Raw genomic sequence first — 19,542 nt, 5'->3', positions numbered from 1 at the left:
AATTATGGGTTTTAACGTGCCAAAACCACTTTCTGATTATGAGGCACGCCGTAGTGGAGGACTCCGGAAATTTGGACTACCTGGGGTTCTTTAACGTGCACCTAAATCTAAGTACACGGGCGTTCTCGCATTTCGCCCCCATCGAAATGCGGCCGCCGCGGCCGGGATTCGATCCCGCGACCAGACAGGACATAAAGGAAGCCAAACGACGTAGATGGACACTGCTTAAGCCGGGCACGGCATCCCGTCTACGTCATTTGTGCTCCTTTATGTCCTGTCTATTTGCGCTGCACAAACTGAGTTTTCAAGAACAATGTGCCAGTTTTCAAGAACAATGTGCCAAACTAGTCCATGAAGGAATTATTTTGTTACAAACAAGGCCAGTCATTCGTCCACGGCCATGGAGTAACTGACGCTGTTATTACTGAACCATACATACCGAGACTGCATGTGTAGTTTATACGGACGGACCACATCTACGGCGGCTGAATTTGAAGCCCTCCGTGCTTCTATGAACTACATCAGTGATGAACCGGCGCAGAAATGGGTCGTATTTTGTGACTCTAAAGCAGCTCCTCACAACCTCTAGTAGGCATTACTTGACAGGACATACGAGCTGATAATGTTTGACATTAGGGAAGTAACTCATCATTCTCTGGAAAAGCGCCACGACACCCTATTTCAGTGGCTCTGGGTTATTGTGGCATAGTGGCACCATTGGCAAAAACTTTGCTGAAAAGGCTGCTGCCCGGTCTGTCCGTCAAGGTATGCAGACGCTTCCATATATATATATATATATATATATATATATATATATATATATATATATATATATATATATATATATATATATATATATATATATATATATATATATATATATATATATTGCGAGACGGGACACCGCCAGGAAATCTTGCCTGTTGATCACACAAAGACACTAGTGTTCTGGAATTCTTCGAGTGCCTCCAATAGCCGGTTGCGTAACCTGCACCGTTCGCTACGGCTGCAAGTACTACTTAGCCTCACTTGAACGATGACATTCATTGTTGCACGTCTAGTAGCGTTTTTATTGTACAGTGCACATGAACTCTTGCTTAACACTGGTACAGGTGGATCACTTTTCTTGACATAGCTTGTTTTTCGCTTGTCTACAATTTTTTTGTAGAGTCAGTAGGTTCGTGTTTGTGGCATGTGTGTACGTATTTCTCAACTCTGCATTGAAACAGCTGGCTCATATGTAGCCTACCTGCGCCTGGTTGTACAGTTATTAAACAAGCAACAAAAACTCTCGCTGCAAAGCAACATTGCTATCTCATTATTTTTTCTGATTCTTTATTTATTTATTGTAAATACTGGGAGTCCTCTAGGGCTGTTAGAAAGTGGTTATTTTCATTCAAGAAACAAAAGAACAAAAATAAGCAAGCACGAAATGCAAGCGGCTAAAGGAATCAAAGCCACAGATAGCGTACGAATAGCGGACAGCATGGGGCATATATTGAATATACAAACAACACACGGTATATGGAACTAATAGCAAACTAGCAGCAAGTAAAACAGTGCAATTACAACATACAACGACATTAACGGCATATAAACAGCATACATGCAGGGCAATAGAACTCCGAAATTAATCAAGTAGAAACTTCAACTTCTTTTCAAAAATTGTTAGAAAATTCGTAGCATCAAATATATCTGCGTTGAGTTTATTCCAGTTTACTATTGTTCTGACTAGGAACGAGTGTTTGACAAAGTCGACCCAATGCATTTAAGGCTTGACAACGCACGGGTGACCGATACGAGGCGAGACTCTGCCAGGAAGCCCCAGGGAGGTATATTAACATGGCATTGTATAATTGAAAAAAAAAATCTTCACTGTTTTTTTACGTGCAGCAAGTTTGGATAGGCCAGCCCTGACGAGCAACGAGCTGGTAACCGACTTGGTTCTGATATTTTGAAAAAATAAATCGCACAGCAAGAGGCTTTGCTCACTCCGCCTGATTTATTAGTAATGATCGGTACGGGTCTAACACTGCCACTCGCGTACTCCATTGCAGCTCTTACAATTCTCGTGGAAGCCTTAAATCTTAGGCCAGGACCCGCTTGTCTCAATTTACGTCGCAGCATTCCGAGTCTTTTGTTTAGCGTGTCTATCGGCAAAGGGTTCGGGACATGGATGTGAACATGTGTGTGGCGGACGCGTGGAGTCTTTTACGCCTGCTTTTCGCGGATGGGACGTACAGGTCACATAACCCGACGATGTTCTTGAGTTCGCCGCATGTAGCCTGTAGCGACGTGTTTGTGCCATCGGTGCTCTGATACACTTTGATGCCGCGTTTAAGCTATAGAAGAATGCCGTTTGCCATGTCATCTGTGCGACGCGCTATTGTAGCTGCTTTAAATGCGGGATGAAATAATTGCTTTGATTCTCTCTACGTCTGTTGATAAAAATTAAGTTGCGCAAGTATCTCTCTCTGTCAAATATTTACCTCAATGCGAGCACCTGCTCTGTCGCCCATTTATACGCTGACTGCCAGTGTTGCGTGTACGGCTACGACGAACGGGGACAGGGTTTCGTGCTTCAGTGGTGGCCTACGCCTCTAAAGAGTAAGTGTAATTGGCGCGACAGTCAGTGATGATCTTTCTGGTAATGTCGCGAATTCAGAGCCAAATTTAGTCTCTTTTTGTAAGTGCGCTTTTTAATTGATAGGAAGCTTTCACTAATATGTTCAACATCACGAGTGGCTGTCGCATCAGTTCTTGCTAACGTATTTAGCGCAAGAACATTTTTGTTAATACGGGCTTGGTTGTATCCACATATTCACGCTCTATTCGCGCTTTAGCAACCAAGGAACTCAAATTCTTTCTCTTTCATTTTTTTCTGCTCGCAGCTACATAGATTATTGCGCAATTACTATAGCATATACCTCATACTGCACGTGCAACACCGTTGGCTTTGTAACTGCTTCTTATCGCCTGTACATGGCCAAAGTTTGGACGCAATCACGAAGCAGCACTGGTGCATGTAACCACGCACTGCCTTGCTTCATTCGTAGCTCTCCACAAAAAATTTGCCAATTTCTTTCGAAAAGAAAGCAACCGGTCGATCACATTGTGCACGATGGCGTAGCTGTCATTGATAAACAAATTATTGCACAGGAGTTTAATGGGTACATTCTTAGTGTGTTTCCTAACCTGTCCCAACCTGTAAGCCAGAATAATTACAGTTATACTGAAACCAATATAATATCATTATCTGGTGTTGTATCAATGTTACTAGACCATAAGGCAAAATCATGGCCTGGTCCGTACAACATATCAAACATTTTTCTTCGCCGATATGCTGATATACTGGCTAAATATCTTGTCATTATTTTTCACAATTCATTGATTGCAGGTGTCATTCCTGAGGACTGCGCAAGCAGCATGTTTCGCCAAAAACTCCTTCACGACTTGCAGCTCACTTGAGGATAACGTTGTTCTAATGATAAAGTAGATGTCGCTAATTTGCATTGATCGATGCTGTGTGTCAACAACTGCATAAGCTGGTTGTTAATCAAGATCCGCAAGAGAAGGCAGGCATAAAATTTGGAGGATCTGTTGAGAACGTTCCCTAGAGAGTTCAACGTACTCTATTCCACTTGCTTCTTCTACGACTCCAATTGCCATCTGAGATGGAAACACGACGGTTTGGGATGAACAATTCGTCGACAAAACCTTGACTACTTCTTCTGATGCATGTGTAACCATGGCTTCCACAATGATTGAATAACGGTCGCACAAGAGCTTTTTCCCTGTGATGACCACCACAAAAAACTCGTCTCTGGACATGTGATGCCAGTCCACTGGAGCTAACTTACGTGATAAAGCAGGTAATGCATTCTTCCTAATGACCTCTTCTAACATATGAGGAACAGACATGGCAAAGCTTTGCGAATCCCAGACGATCATGGCTCTTGAGGCCCGCAGGAAGTCATCGCCTAGGTGCACTCCTTCATGAGGTAACCACGTAGCCACGACAAATTCATGCTGTAATGTTTGGCCGTTGACTGTTTCAACAGTTTTGAAGTGACCTAAGCTTTGCAAGTGATGGCTGCTTGCTCCTACCAAACGCAGGGACGATGGTCAAATGGTCAGCTTGAGTCTCTCAACCAGTGGTGCAGTAATCAAACTTTTCACAGCACCTGAGTCCAAGATGCCCTTAAACATGTGTCCGTTAATGATGACAGGAACAGAAAAATACCCGCCTTCTGTAGCACAAGACATCTGCTCAATCAATGATGCTGCTCGCGGGCATTGGCATCACCAGTTAATCATTTCCCTGCTCATTTGGACTGGTGGACTTAAGTTCCGCTATCTACTGAAAAAAATCTGCACTTACTGCTGGATGACACTGTGTGATAAAGTGTCCACGTCTAGAGCGGTTCAAGCACAGTTTACGAATTCTGAAGGTATTCTCTTGGCATCTTGGAGGCTTCACGTTCGCATGTTCCTTTTGACGCAGGTTTCTCTGTGGTACCTCATTCTCAGAGGAACCACTCGACTCTATATGCTCTCCTTGCGCTGACGATTCCGCATAGACTTCGGAGGCGAACGCTTTATCAAAACGGGGCGTTCCGTGGTCTGCGGTGTGTGCGGTTCAAGCACAACCAGAACCTTAACGTGTACCTCGGAATTTGTGATCTGGTCGAAGCGTAGAAAAGAGTTTGCCGTGTATTCCAGGTTCTTAAAATTATTCTCAAAGAAGTCCAAAATCAAGAAAGGGACTAACAGATGGAATAGCCCACTGCGGTATAAAGTTTGCAAACAGTTTGTAAACAGTTTGCAAATAGGTGCCTCAGAAAGGCCAGCCTTTCTGAGGCACCTTATCTCTGTTTACAAACTTTATACCCCAGTTCTCAAAGAAGTGTTTCTTGGCCTTGGCTGAAAGCGTAGCCATGATGGCCTGACGCTTCTCCTGTTGCAATACTGGATAATTACATTGTTCCAGGAGGTCCAACATGCGGTATGCGAAGTCTGAACACGACTATCCAGCTCGCTCTGTAGCTCCAAACATTCACTGCTTAGAGGTTACATCACAGTCCGTATTACAACGGCGGCGCAATGCTGCCTTCACGTCAGCCCAAGTACTGATATTGGCCATCTTTGTGTGGTGGCACATCCATGTGAAATTCTTAGCAGAAAGCTTGGACATAATGAAGGGTATCGCGACCTCTTCATGAACGTTGAAGGTCCTGAACCAAAAATCGACTTGATGAAACCAGTCGGTGACAACTTTCTCAATATGCGGTAAGAAGCTAGAGAAAGAGAGTACAACTTCTATTTCCAAAATTAGGAAAGATTAGCGGGGGTCGGCTACATGCCTTCACTCATGCACTGGAGATGACCTCGGTCCCGTGAATGGAGGCGGCCTCCAGCGGAGCGTTGATGATCTTCCATTGAGTTTTCAGGTCTGTGCTAGCCATGGTGGTCTTCCAGTCATTTTTGTTCTTGATATTTAATGTATTCTTTTTCTTGGGCCATTGCGAAATTATGTGGGTGTGGTCTGGAATGCCACCGGAAAAGTTGCAGTGGGAATCGTAGATCTCCTGATAAATTCTGTGCATCGAGGCTGACCCATTCCTGTTTTTTTTTGCCTAATTCTTTATGTCCTTGTGGATAAAAAAAACCGGCCTCATGTTGACCACCGGCCTCTTGTTGACCACCGGCCTCTTGTTGACCACCGGCCTCTTGTTCACCTCGCCGCCTCTCGCTTTCGCCGATGCGTCGTCGTCCCTCTACGCTGGAACAGGAAAATTAATCGCCGCAGTTCCAGAGGCAGGAACTGCGCCACCCATGAAAGGAACAAGGCCTCTTGGTCTTTCAAGCTCTCTGCGACGCCCCGCTTGTTGACGCTCGTGAAGCTGAAGACAAAGTATTTGTTGCCGTAGACGTGCAATTTCACCGCACTCATCCGTCCTTGACACGGTGTCACACAACATTGTTGCTGATGCCAGCGCACTTTGAGCAATATCTGCCATTTTCGTTCGTTGCAAATGTTCCCCACTGCCTTTCACTCATTTAGAAGTTCATGCCGGCGTCAGCAGATTGTTCGTTTCCAACCAATTGTCATGTCTCCTTACTCTGCTTCGTGGGGAGTGCGTTGTCCGCGTCGAGTGTGTCGAGCCTGCTGCCATCATTGACATGCCAACTGGTTACATCTCCACTCATGAGGTCGCCGGAGTGGCCTGTAAGCCCGCGCAAGAGCCGATGTCGCCCGATGTCCTAGTTGGCTCCATCGCAGACACTTTCAATATTACCCAACGGGCCCAGCTTCTACGCCTTCTCGAGAAGTTCCGTTCTTCTTTAGACTGCCAGCATGCTCCCTTGGGCCACACGTCGACTGTTTGTCACCGCTTCGATACGGGTACCACTGCGCCACTGCGACAAAGATCATATCGCGTATCCGCGACAGAGCGCCGTGTTATCGACGACCAAGTCACTGACGTGCTCAGCCTTAAAATAGCCCCTGTGCATCTCCAGTTCTTGTTAAGAAAAAAGATGGATCAATTCGATTCTGTGTAGATTACCGTCATCTTAAAAAATAATTCATAAAGATGTTTACCCTCTGCAGAGAACTGACGATGCCCTTGACTGCCTCCAAGGCGTGGAGTTATTCTCTTCTATCGATTTACGCAGAGGCTATTGGCAAGTCCCCATGGCACCAGAATACCAACCTAAAATGGCCTTTGTAACACCAGATGGCCTATATGAAATTCGTGTCATACCTTTCGGGCTTTGCAACGCCCCCACAACATTCGAGCGTATGACGGACAACCTTTTGCGTGATCTCATGTGAAAAACATGCCTCTGCTACTTAGCTGATGTGGTTACTTTCTCGCCCGATTTTTCCGCCCATCGCTGTAGGCTAGAGGAAGTGTTACAGTGGCTAAGTGACTCCGGCCTTCAACTCAACCTGAAGAAATACCAATTAGGCGCAAGTCAGCTCACCATCCTTGGTCATGTAGCATCAAAAGAGGATATTCTTCCTAACGCCATGCACCAAGATCCGTGCAGTGGCTGACTTTCGCAAATCTTCCTCCGTAAAAGAACTTCGCAGCATCCTTGACCCCTGTTCCTACTTTCGCCACTTCATTTGTAATTTTGCTTCCAATACCGCTCTTCCCCCAATTACGCCTGGTCGCCCGCTTGGGACGATGCCTTCCATGAGTAGCGCCGTATATTAATCTCGCTGCCGATACTGCGTCCCTTTGACCCTGCAGCTCCAACCGAGGTACACACCGACGCCAGTGGTGTTGCACTCGGCGCTGTGGTCGCGCAGCGTAAATCTGTACTCGACAAATACATCGTTGCTTCGCAAGCCGCGCCCTCACCAAAGCTGAGATGAATTATTCCGTTACGAAGAAGGAATGTTTGGCCCTAATCTGGGCACTTCGTAAATTTCGACTCTATTTCTACGGCCGCCCCTCCGACGTAATTACAGACCACCATGCGCTTTGTTGGCTGTCCACGTTGAAGAATCCCTCAGGCCGGGCTTTTTCAGTTGCAAGATTTCAACGTGCGCGTTGTCTACAGGTCTGGCCGCCGCCACACCGATGCCGACGCGCTCTCCCGTTCGCCCGTGTCAACCGAAAGCGCTGCCTGCCTGTCTCCCATTGACGAAGTACTTTCGTTTCCAACGTGCTGTGACATGGCTTCGTAGCAACGCAAGGATGCCTGGATTAACCCTCTTATACGCTTCTTTTTCAAACCCGTTGACTCTTAATCCACCTTCTAGAGCTTTGCGCCATGAAGCTTCTCACTTCGGAATTCGGGATGGACTTCTGTATCGCCGGAATTACGTCTCTGACGTTCGCAAGTGGTCGCTGGTCATACCTCGACATCTTCGTGGTGAAATGCGTTCTGCCTGCACACTGATTCACAGAGTGCACATGCGGGTGTCTTCAAGACGTACACCCGGCCGGCTTCACTTCAGGTTTTATTGGCGTGGCATGTACACCTTTGTGTGCAAACACCTTCGATCGGGCCCTCAGGGCCAACGCCGCAGGGTTCCTGCTCAGCATGTCCACTCCAGCCAATCCCGTGCATCGTACATGGCTAGCTTCCGGTGAGGAGCGAGCTTGAGATCGCCTGTGCTGCTCTGTTTGAAAAACGCTGTCAACGCTTTCTGCTGCTCTCGTGTCGTGTCTTTTGCTCGCTTCAGAATACCAAGGGGCCTAATGTTTATTAATCATGTCATATCATAAGAAACCAATACAGAAAGGCACCAAGGACAACACAGAGGAAATTACTTGTACTTACTAACTCAAATAAAGAAATTATAAATTAATGGAATCTAAAGTGGATGAAAAAGCAACTTGCCGCAAGTGGGGAACGATCCCACGTCTTCGCGTTACCCGTGCGATGCTCTACCAATTTAGCTACCGTGGCGCCGTCTCCCCCATCCACTTTCTGGGGTATTTATGTAGGCCTTAACTGGTGACACGCGCGTGGTAGAAGCGAAATGCCATACTAAAACGCTGCTGCCACGCACGGAAGTGACGTCACAGTTATGATGACGTTGTTTAAACAAGTATGGCGTGTTCCACTCTAAGAACAGTTTACACCCTTTAGCTTGCCCCTTCTGCCACACAAAAATAATCGTCATCTGCCTTGATGCGTTTCCTTTCTTTATCGCTGCAAGCCCGGAACTTTCCAGTGACGAACGGCACGCGCGTTATCAGAAGAGGCACTCCAAAGGGTGTAAACTGTTCTATGCTGATAACGCGCGTGCCGTTTCTTACTGGAAAGTTCCGGGCTCGCAGCGATAAAGAAAGGAAACTCATCAAGGCAGATGACGATTATTTTTGTGTGGCAGAAGGGGCAAGCCAAAGGGTGTAAACTGTTCTTAGAGTGTTGTTAGATATGGAGCTGGTTCCTGAGGCTACTTCGAGTTCCCCAAACCGCTTCGAGTGGCAGCACAGCTAATTGAGGAATGCAGAAGCAGGAAAGCGCATTCCAGAGAAGCGGCCGAGCAAACAAGTTTAAGGCAACAAGTTCGTGCGTCGCCGGGATTAGAAGGGGGCCTGGGACAATGGAGCGCAATCGACCCCCTTCGTCTTTGAAGAAGGCATTTGCCACCACTGCGGAGCCGAGTCACCGGGAGCAGGTGGGCATCCGACAATGAAGCAGGTGCACGGGCGCCCCCCCCCGCTCCTTCTCCAGCCTACAAGTGGATTGCCAGTCTGCGAGGAAAGACAGCAGAGAGCCCCGCCAGGTGTGACCCCGCTCCTTCTCCAGCCTACAAGTGGATTGCCAGTCTGCGAGGCAAGACAGCAGAGAGCCCCGCCAGGTGTGACACCACGACACGGGCGCCTACCATTGGCTGCAAGTGGCGTCATCGGAGTGGACTCTCCCATTGGTCAAACATGACGTGACTTGCAGTGCTCGAAGGGCTTATAAGAAGCCTTCCAGAGAGACCTGAGGATGCTGGGACATGCCCTGTTTCCCTGTTTCACCTCTCTCGAACTTCTTGCCGCGGGCCGCAGCGTCCGAGTTGCTGCCGGCCCGTAATGACAGTACGAATGTTACCTGACGCTCCCCTCCCTGTATAGAATGTAGAATAAACACCCCCAAGTTTGGGTTTTTCATCCCGAAGTCCCGTCCTCCAACCCCTACATCTGGTGGCAGCGGAGGGATCGCCTCCGAATGCATCAGCTGGTGGCAGCGCTACGAATCAACCTTCGTCGAGAGAGATCGTAAGGAACCGGGAAGAGCGAAGAAGAGTGAGCCTTCGTCGAAAGAGGTCCGAAGAAACTGGGAGTATCGAAGAAGGAGCGAGCCTGCGACCCAGGGAGTCCGGAAGGAACCGGGAACAGCGGACAAGCGAACCGGATGGCAGGGTGCTGCAACCGTAGGTGAGCGCGTGGTTTTTTTCCTTATGATTCGCCAGACTCAAAGGTTGTGTGTTCAATTTTGATAGTTCTGGGAATCGGGAATTTGTTGCATTGTGTGTTTGCACAAATTAATTAAGGAAAACAGTTTTAACCACCTGTCGGGACAGCTGCCATGGATGTTAGAAGGTTGACGAGGTTAGACTTGTTGTTGGTGTGCGACGATTTGGGAGTTGAGGCGGACGAACGGATGAAAACGCCAGCTATCATAAAGGCGATTCAAGATAGTGGCAATGATGAGAAAAGCATTGAGCTTGCTTGGGAAGTGATACAGGAGCCACGGGAGCGAGAGCGTCGTGTACGTTTGCGAGCGCGTCGTGAACTTAGGAGTGAGCTTAAGCGTGAAGAACGCGAGAATGAACGGAAGCAGGAGCTTCAAGAACTTACTCTTAGGTGTCAGCGTCACGAACGTGAGAAGGCACGCGAACGAGAGAATCAACGTAAGCTTGAGCAAGAGGAAAAGTATGAGAGAGAGAAGGCAGCACTGATCAAAGAGATACAATATTGTGATCAGTTATTGGCACAGAGACAACGGCTGTCTGTGAATTCTGTAGGTAGTACAGAACGAAAGAATGAGCAAGTGTCTAGCGGATTTTCGCCAGAAGCCGACGAAAAGAGTAGTGCCTGTGAGATTGGCTGCCGATTCATAAGCGAAGGGAAAAGGCTAGCTGCTAACGATGCCTTAGTGGCAATAGAGGCCGTTAAAGGCCAGAGTGAGAGCGACGAGGTGCTGTGCCAACAGATGACTGTGGAGACAGCTAGGCCAGCTGCGAACAAATTGGCACAGTTACCGAGCGTGTGCGTCGCTGGTAATGTTAGCGAGGTTGCTAGCGAAGAGAAGGGCACTTCTGACCCGACAGAAGCGAGCACCCATGTCAGGCCAGATGTGCGTGCAGAAATGAAGTGCGAGCTGGACGATGCAGTTGAGAATAGTTCTCGGGGTGGCGAGCTCCGTAGCTCACGAGAAAACAACTGCATTGTTCAGGGATCGGTGCGGCTCTCCGCCAGTCTAGATAGCCTAGAGAGGGATGGTTCAGTTAATAATCATTCGGACTGTGCGCGTGAGACAGCGATCGATACCGACGGGCTGTGTGCCGATGCACAGCGTGAGCTGGGCAATGTAGCAGAGGGCAGTTCGCAAGAGTGCGAGTTGTCTTACTCGAGTAAAGCCTGCTGCATTGTGCCAGAGTCGGTTGGGCTGTCCGCCAGTCGAGGCAGAGAGAGTGTTGAATTAAGTGAGAATCACTCAGACTGTGCGGGTAAGAGGCCGATCCGGGCCGACGATATGTGTACCGGCCAGCACGAGGCACGAGGCGACATGAAAGCAAGTGCAAAGAGAAAGCGCCGTAAAAAGAAGCGCGGTAGAGACCGAAAGTCGGTAATTAATGTAGCGCCGCCAAAGATGGCGAGAAACCCAAAAGGGCAGGGCGCGAGGAAGAAGGTGCGGTCGTCTAGGACGATGTTGACGCATCCAAAATGGTCGAGCCACAGGTCAAAGGGGGACCGCGAAGAATGTTCTGCGCGGACGCGGACAAAGGGCACGGGGCAGTTAAGCTCCTCGTCGTTCCGTAGTTCTTCTTATAGCTCAGCGTGCAGTTCGAAGAAACGCAAGGTGGCAGGACGAGACCAGGTGGGGAGTAGCGACGCGGTCAATCGAGTTTGTGTTGAAAGCGGGGCGCGAGGACGCAAATTGGCAGGAGACCGTAACGTCTTGGGGGAGCTGATAGTTAGTCAGCCCTTTTGTTGTCTCTCGGCAGCCAGAGTAGCTTTCAAGCCGCGACGACCGCGAGGACGGCTCAGAGTATGAGTCAGTCGTAAGCAATCGGGAACGGGAAGCCAAGAGAGCTTCCGCAGAAGTGAAATGTTATTTTGTTTTATTTTTTAGCATCGGAAAGTTTTCGCGATTTGAGACTAGGATTTCTTTCAAGGTGTAAGGTTTGAGCTTTGTGTTTTCGTTTGAGAAGCTCGAGATTTGAAAGATGCGTTTTAAGTAAACGTGTAGTCTCGCGAGATGCTCATTAATAAGTAGATAGGCTTTCTTTTTGTGTGTGTAAGTAACCTGAGGGTCAAGGTTATCGTTCAGAGGCCTATGGTAAAGCGCGTGTGTTATTTAACCTTCTTTCTTTTTAAGTATTTTTGAATTTTGCAAGGTTAAGCGCGTAGGTTTTCAGTGAGTGCATGATTTGCACGGCGAAGCGTTCTTAGTTCCATTAGCGCGTGTCCTGTGTGGACGGAAGGAAGCAGACTTTATGACTGGGTTGCTAGTGTGTGTGGAGGGCAGCCGTATTCTGACTTCTTTACTGAGCGTGCGTGGAAAGAGTTAGTAGAAGACGCATTATTTTAAGGGTTCTGCGGAGTGTGTAAGTCCCGCAAGTTTAATTGTTCGTTTACGTCACGTGTCCTGTAGGACCTTCAGGGAAATAACGTGAGTAAGCGTAAGTGAAAAGTTTGCCTACAATGCAAGTACGCGTTCTGTTTAGTGACCACAAGGCTGGTGCACTTGTGATTACGTACTTGTGAGGTTGACCAGATTGTTCAGTGGCACCATTACGTGCGATAAGTACGCCACTGCGATAGATTGGAAACATGCTGTTCGTGTAGTTAGGCCACTTAAGTTATGTTCGGCTGTTTTCATTTGTTGTTGGCATCGTCGACGACCCTTTTGTTTTGCAACAACAATAGTACTCTGGTCTTGTCGGCAATCGAGGAGAAATGGATAGCTGTTTGGAAGGGTGGTTGGAACTGTTGTCAAAATTGGGGAACTAAAAGATCAGGGTTGATTTTGACTCAGTAATAGTCTGGCGAGTCAGGGGTGAAGAGCCTGCGCTTACGCGTGGTGCAGCGCTGTGCTGTTTTGTTTGTTTGACGTTTGTTCTCCAGGGCCTAGGATCCCGAAGTTCGTCAAACGAGGCTCGACCCCAGTACCCTGCAGCTTCTTTCAGCGTTCCTCCTGGCCAGCGAATTGAGTTCACCGGCCATTCAGAACAACCGGGGCGAGGACGAGCTGTTAGATATGGAGCTGGTTCCTGAGGCTACTTCGAGTTCCCCAAACCGCTTCGAGTGGCAGCACAGCTAATTGAGGAATGCAGAAGCAGGAAAGCGCATTCCAGAGAAGCGGCCGAGCAAACAAGTTTAAGGCAACAAGTTCGTGCGTCGCCGGGATTAGAAGGGGGCCTGGGACAATGGAGCGCAATCGACCCCCTTCGTCTTTGAAGAAGGCATTTGCCACCACTGCGGAGCCGAGTCACCGGGAGCAGGTGGGCATCCGACAATGAAGCAGGTGCACGGGCGCCCCCCCCCCCCCCGCTCCTTCTCCAGCCTACAAGTGGATTGCCAGTCTGCGAGGCAAGACAGCAGAGAGCCCCGCCAGGTGTGACCCCGCTCCTTCTCCAGCCTACAAGTGGATTGCCAGTCTGCGAGGCAAGACAGCAGAGAGCCCCGCCAGGTGTGACACCACGACACGGGCGCCTACCATTGGCTGCAAGTGGCGTCATCGGAGTGGACTCTCCCATTGGTCAAACATGACGTGACTTGCAGTGCTCGAAGGGCTTATAAGAAGCCTTCCAGAGAGACCTGAGGATGCTGGGACATGCCCTGTTTCCCTGTTTCACCTCTCTCGAACTTCTTGCCGCGGGCCGCAGCGTCCGAGTTGCTGCCGGCCCGTAATGACAGTACGAATGTTACCTGACGCTCCCCTCCCTGTATAGAATGTAGAATAAACACCCCCAAGTTTGGGTTTTTCATCCCGAAGTCCCGTCCTCCAACCCCTACAGTGTCCGGTTTATAGTTTCGCGCGCGCTGCTGGAGCTGCTTCAGCTTTTCAGCTTAGCTAAAACACAATTTTACGGTTTCTTACTGTGTTGTGCGATAGAATGCTGTTCTAGTTAGTTGCGCTGGAAGAACCGGATGGTGTTCGAGCTTGCGATCTCGAGCCACACTTGGGTGCAACGCTGGAGCAGCTCGTTTCTTTATGCCTTGGAGCGCGTTTATGGTTGGTAGTGTGGTCTTGGGCAGAGTTCTGCCCACTTGCTGACATTGCCTTCAGGCGGGAACAGGCCTTTCTGTTAGATTCACGTTTCACGTCCAGGCTTTCGTTACTAGGCTTCTGCGTGCGTAAGGCGACGCGAAATGTTTGAATGCACTTTGCTCATCGACAAAAGGCGCCCTTACTTTGCACAGCGATTTGGAAATGTGTATGCACCCTACATCGACGTCAATGCCGACGCGCACCACTTCTGCGTTTTCGAGCTCGACAGCAGTGTGTCGACGTGGTGTCCAAGGCCAAACAGGCATCCGACTTTGCCAGAAGACGTACACACAACTTAAAGAATCGCTACATACGACACACCCTGCAATATGCATGATCCGTGTCGGCACCATATGCAGTCGGCGCTGTGCTACCACGACTCTTCGAAACCGACAGTCCAAATGATGCGACATGTCGTGCTGTTTCGTGGGTGTAGCACAGTTCGTTCGAAGCTTCTGTAGCTTCGTAACGGCAACGTTATTCGTACTCGCCGATATTACACAGTGATTCAATACTTCAGTACACACCACACAGCCACAAGGAATCGCAACGGTCCTCCCACTGCGTGCACGCGTGTGTAGCCGCCGACAGTCATTTTCGGTTTTAAAACGCAGCACAAAATAAATGCTTTATTTATTTAGGCGTAGTGTATTTAACAACAAAACGATAACGTTAGCATTTCATGTATTTTTTACTAAGTGTTCTTTTTGTGACGTCATCATGCATGGCAGCAGCGGACTCCACTTGGGGACGTCTGCTGCCACGCGCGTGCACCCAGCGCCGGCCATTTATGTATTGCTACTAGAACTAACCCTGGGAGTGTAAGCCAGCGCCACCACTCACAAACTTTGGCGGCGGATGTGGAACATCCTTTCTGCCGCAGTTGACACGAGTTATCTTTTTAGGGTGAAGGAAACTGATCAATAAACCCATACGTGCTATCTGAAGGCATCAATAATCCATTTTCAATTCCATTAATATCTATTTTTTTAATTTCAATTCGTAAGCACAAGTCATATACCCTGTGTTGTCCTTGGTGTCTTTGTTTGTTGGCTTCTGGTGATATGATTATATACATATATATTTACATACGTATGCTACTCTCACCGTAGTTTTTTGCATCTAGTACTCTCTTCTCCCTCCCCCCCCCCCCCCCCCGAAAGAAATCCTCTTAAGCATCGCCCTAAAGCGTCAGCAGGAATAACCCAAGCCGTGAAAAAGTCCCTGGCCGTAGCAAGCCTGTACATATACAGGTAGCTTTGCGCCGATTGCGGTGCTCAAAGGCATAAGGCCTTCTGCTCCATATGTTATGAACTTTTACCTGATAAGCCATATAAAGAATACATAAATAGGAGACGATCAACTCTTTTGCAGATCTCGCGTCAACTTCACCAAGTGGAAGAGTGAGCATGTCATTGCACGATCGGCTAGCTCTGGTGACCGGAGGAGCAGGTGGCATAGGCAAGGCCACATGCCGTGCCCTGGCCGCCCAAGGAGCCAGTGTCGTCGTCGCCGATTTGAATCTAGACGCTGCTAAGGTTGTGGCGGCGGAGCTACCTGGTGTGTTCCCGTCTGCCTTATCAATTATTAGGCACAAGCCTTTACAACAATAGACATAAATAACGCATAAAGAGCAATACATTTTAAAATCATAACTTGCAAGCTTTGTTTGAAAACAGCATTACGGTGTTCCTGGTAGCTTCACGCTTAGGGCACGTTGTAAGGATGCGCCAAGAGGAGTGATCTTTACAATAGCTTGGACGGCCGTTTGCTCAAGTTTGCGGACATCGAAAGCTTGATAAGCGTGATTTTCGGCTGGAATGGCTAAATGGTTTAAACATTGCTGAAGATGAAGTAGATTACAAACGCATTTTGCCGCTACTAAACCACGGTGCTAGAACATGGAAGATAACTAAAGAACTTCAAAGGAAGGTGATAGAGAGGCATACATAATGTATAGAAAAGCAGATATGTTAGCAGAAATAGTTCTGGTCTGCTACCCTGCACGGGTTTCAAGGGGTAAATGAATATATTGTAAGCATTTATGCGGACTTCATCTTCATCTGTACAAAGTCATCATCAATCATCGGCTCGTGTTCGTTTTTGCGTCGGCGCCATTTTTCCTTCTTGGAATAAAGCGTCGTCTCAACCGTGGTATTTCAAGTGGTGGAGGCGCTTTAAGATCCCTTCGACCTCAATCCACTTCAAGATCTCTCCTGGAGCTCCGTTCGGGACGCCGCTTACGCCAAGAGGCCGCCATGTCTCAAGACCAGACCGCAGCATCCACCATCTCGGTTCAAGTTCCAGCCACCCCCAATCCCGGCCCTGCCAACAACCGGTATCGCGACCCTGAAATCTTCTCTGGCCTTCCAGGTGAGGACGTTGAAGACTGGCTCGACAACTACGATCGTGTCAGCCAATACAACAACTGGAACGAGACATCGCGGTTGACCAACGTGCCATTTTACGTCTCTCAAGTAGCCAAGACATGGTTCCTGAATCATGAGAGAGACTTCCGTGATTGGTCGTCTTTCAGGGAGCAGCTACGGCGGATTTTCGGCACGCCCACGGTTCGTTCAGAAGTTGCGAAAAAGAGGCTGTCTGAGCGCGTCCAGCATTATGGCGAATCGTATACCTCGTACATTGAGGACATCCTCGCGCTCTGCCGCCGTGTCGACAGTGCCATGCCAGAACCTGATCGCGTGCGACACCTTCTTAAGGGTATCGGATCTACTGCCTTCCACGCACTCGCCGCTCAAAACCCTTCGACGGTGTCGGACGTCGTCTCCGTCTGTCAGCGCCTCGACGCCCTGCAGTCAATCCGCTTGCAACCGGACTTTTCGGACAACTCCCTGGCCAACAGTATTGAGCTCCGGTCTATCATTCGAGCCATAATTCGTGAGGAATTGCAAGCGCATGGCTCAACCCCTTGCAGCAGCGCTCACGTCCAACCTGCTTCTACTGACCTGCGCGGTATTATTAAGGAGGAATTGGCCTCCCTGCATAACGCCCAGCATACCAACGCTTCTCCTTGCCCACAACCGGCTTCTTACGCCCAGATTGCTGCAATGCCAGCCGCGCCGCCTCCAATTACACCATCTGCGCCTGTTCACGATCACCTGGCACCCTTAGTCACCCGAGCTCCGAACCCGCCTTACTACTCTGCCTGGCGTTCGTCGAGGCCTACCTGCTACTACTGCGGCTTTCGAGGACATATCTCCCGGTTTTGCCGACGCCGCCAGCAAGACGAACGTCGTGGTTACGCGGCCTTTGAACGCGATGAGCCACCTCCTCGCGTTTACCGCACTTATGACGATAATCCTCCCGTTCGCCGATCTCCATCTCCGGCCGACTTCTCCAACACCGCACTCAACACACGTGCCTCGAGACGCCGCTCCCCATCGCCGCTCCGACGTTCTGTTTCGCCACTTCGCCCTGTCTCCCAACTCCATGTCCAGCGACCGGAAAACTAACCAGTGCAGTTTTTGGAGGGAAAACTGCATCACCGCGAAGTGCTCCAAGTCCTCCTGAACGTCCTTCGAACATGTTATTGGTGTCTGTGGAGGGTGTGCCTTTGTTAGCTCTGATTGACACGGGAGCTACTATATCTGTTATGCGTGCCGACCTGTGCTCTCGTCTGCGGAAAGTGAAGACGCCTTATACTGGATCATCCCTGATTGGGGCTAATGGAGCAATAATTCGACCATCAGCCCAATGTACAGCACGCGTCTTCATTGATGGTATCTGTCATCACATTAAGTTCGCGATTTTATTCCCGTGCGCTCATGAACTAATTTTGGGTTGGGACTTTCTCTCGTCAGCGTCCGCTTTAATCTCTTGCCGTCAACGTGTCGTCCATATGAGCGAGACAGTTCATTGCGGCGGGAGTACCGATGAGCCACGACTGCGCTTTCTCACTGCTGCCGATTCTGTGCTGCCCCCCGGCCACGAGCAAGTCATAAGTCTCTCTTCTACGGACATCACCAATGGCGACGTGTTCATCACTCCTTACGGTCGCTGTCTTGCCCGTGGGATTGTCTTCGCTTCCTGCATGGTGCGGTTCAAAGAAAGCTCTGCCTTAATCATCGCTTTAAATGCGACCTCTGAGACAATCCTCCTACCTCAAGGCTCCGCAGTGACCTGTTATGTGGATACCCAACCAGTCTCCCTGCTTCCTCTTGCCGCCTCGCCAGCTCTTCCTCAACAGGACAAATCTGCTTCATCTGCCCTTACTTCCGTGATAAGCCCTGACCTTACTGCTGCTCAACATGAAGCGTTGCTAAAATTGCTTACGAAGCACCAGGCCTCCTTCGATATGGATACTTCGTCCCTCGGACAGACTTCCGTTGCCTTCCATCGTATCGACACCGATGGCCAGACTATTGTACGCCGTCGTCCCTACCGAGTCTCTTTGGCCGAACGCAAAATCATCGAGGAGAACGTCGCCGATATGCTGAAAAGAAACGTCATACGTCCCTCCGCCAGTGCTTGGTCATCACCCGTCGTTTTGGTGCAGAAGAAGGATGGATCGGTACGATTTTGTGTTGACTACCGTGCGCTAAACAAGATCACCCGTAAGGATGTATATCCGATGCCCCGTATCGATGACGCCCTTGATTCGTTGCAAGGCGCGCAATATTTCTCCAGCCTTGATCTTCGCTCCGGATATTGGCAAATCCCAATGCACGAAGCGGACAAAGAAAAGACCGCCTTTTCTACTCCGGATGGTCTTTATGAGTTTAATGTAATGCCTTTCGGTCTATGCAATGCTCCCGCCACATTTGAAAGAATGATCGACACGGTTCTTCGCGGCCTCAAGTGGAAAACTTGTCTATGTTACCTCGACGACATCGTCGTGTTTTCCTCGACTTTCACTGACCATCTGCAACGCTTAGATGAAGTGCTCACATGCCTTTCTAATGCCGGACTTCAACTAAACACGAGGAAGTGCCGTTTCGCTAGCACAACGATTAAAGTCCTGGGTCATCTCGTTAGCAAAGCCGGCATCCAGCCCGATCCGGATAAAATTTCCGCGGTGCTCAACTTTCCACGTCCACTTCGTGCAAAAGAACTGCGCAGCTTCATTGGACTCGCCTCATACTTTCGACGTTTTATCCGGAACTTTGCCAGCATTGCCTCGCCTCTCCACAAGCTCCTTTCTAGTTCCAGTTCCTTCGATTGGAACGATCAGTGTGAAGCCGCGTTCCAAGAACTCAAGCGCGCACTAACATCACCACCTGTTCTTTGTCATTTTGATGACAAGGCGCCCACATTAGTGCATACTGACGCCAGCGGTCACGGAATTGGTGCCATACTGCTGCAGCGCGACCACGAATTTTGCGAAAAGGTTGTTGCATATGCAAGCCGTACTCTCACTTCCGCGGAAAAGAAGTACTCGATAACCGAACAAGAGTGTTTGGCTGTTGTCTGGTCCATTCAGAAATTTCGTCCATACCTCCACGGTCGACATTTCACGGTTGTGACCGACCACCATGCCCTATGTTGGTTGTCGACGATCAAAAACTTGTCCGGGCGCCTTGGCCGCTGGATACTCCGATTGCAAGCATATGATTTCAATGTCAT

General features: G+C 49.1%; 1 pseudogene; it reads left to right on the top strand.

Annotated features, from left to right (window-relative positions):
• The window catches only part of LOC135910243 ((3R)-3-hydroxyacyl-CoA dehydrogenase-like), a 31,458-nt pseudogene that overhangs the window by 7,591 nt on the left and 4,325 nt on the right, over positions 1-19,542 (top strand).

Source organism: Dermacentor albipictus, chromosome 1 (genome assembly GCF_038994185.2).
Source record: "Dermacentor albipictus isolate Rhodes 1998 colony chromosome 1, USDA_Dalb.pri_finalv2, whole genome shotgun sequence".
Taxonomy (NCBI): Eukaryota; Metazoa; Arthropoda; class Arachnida; order Ixodida; family Ixodidae; genus Dermacentor; species Dermacentor albipictus.
This window is presented reverse-complemented; position numbering and strand designations above follow the sequence as displayed.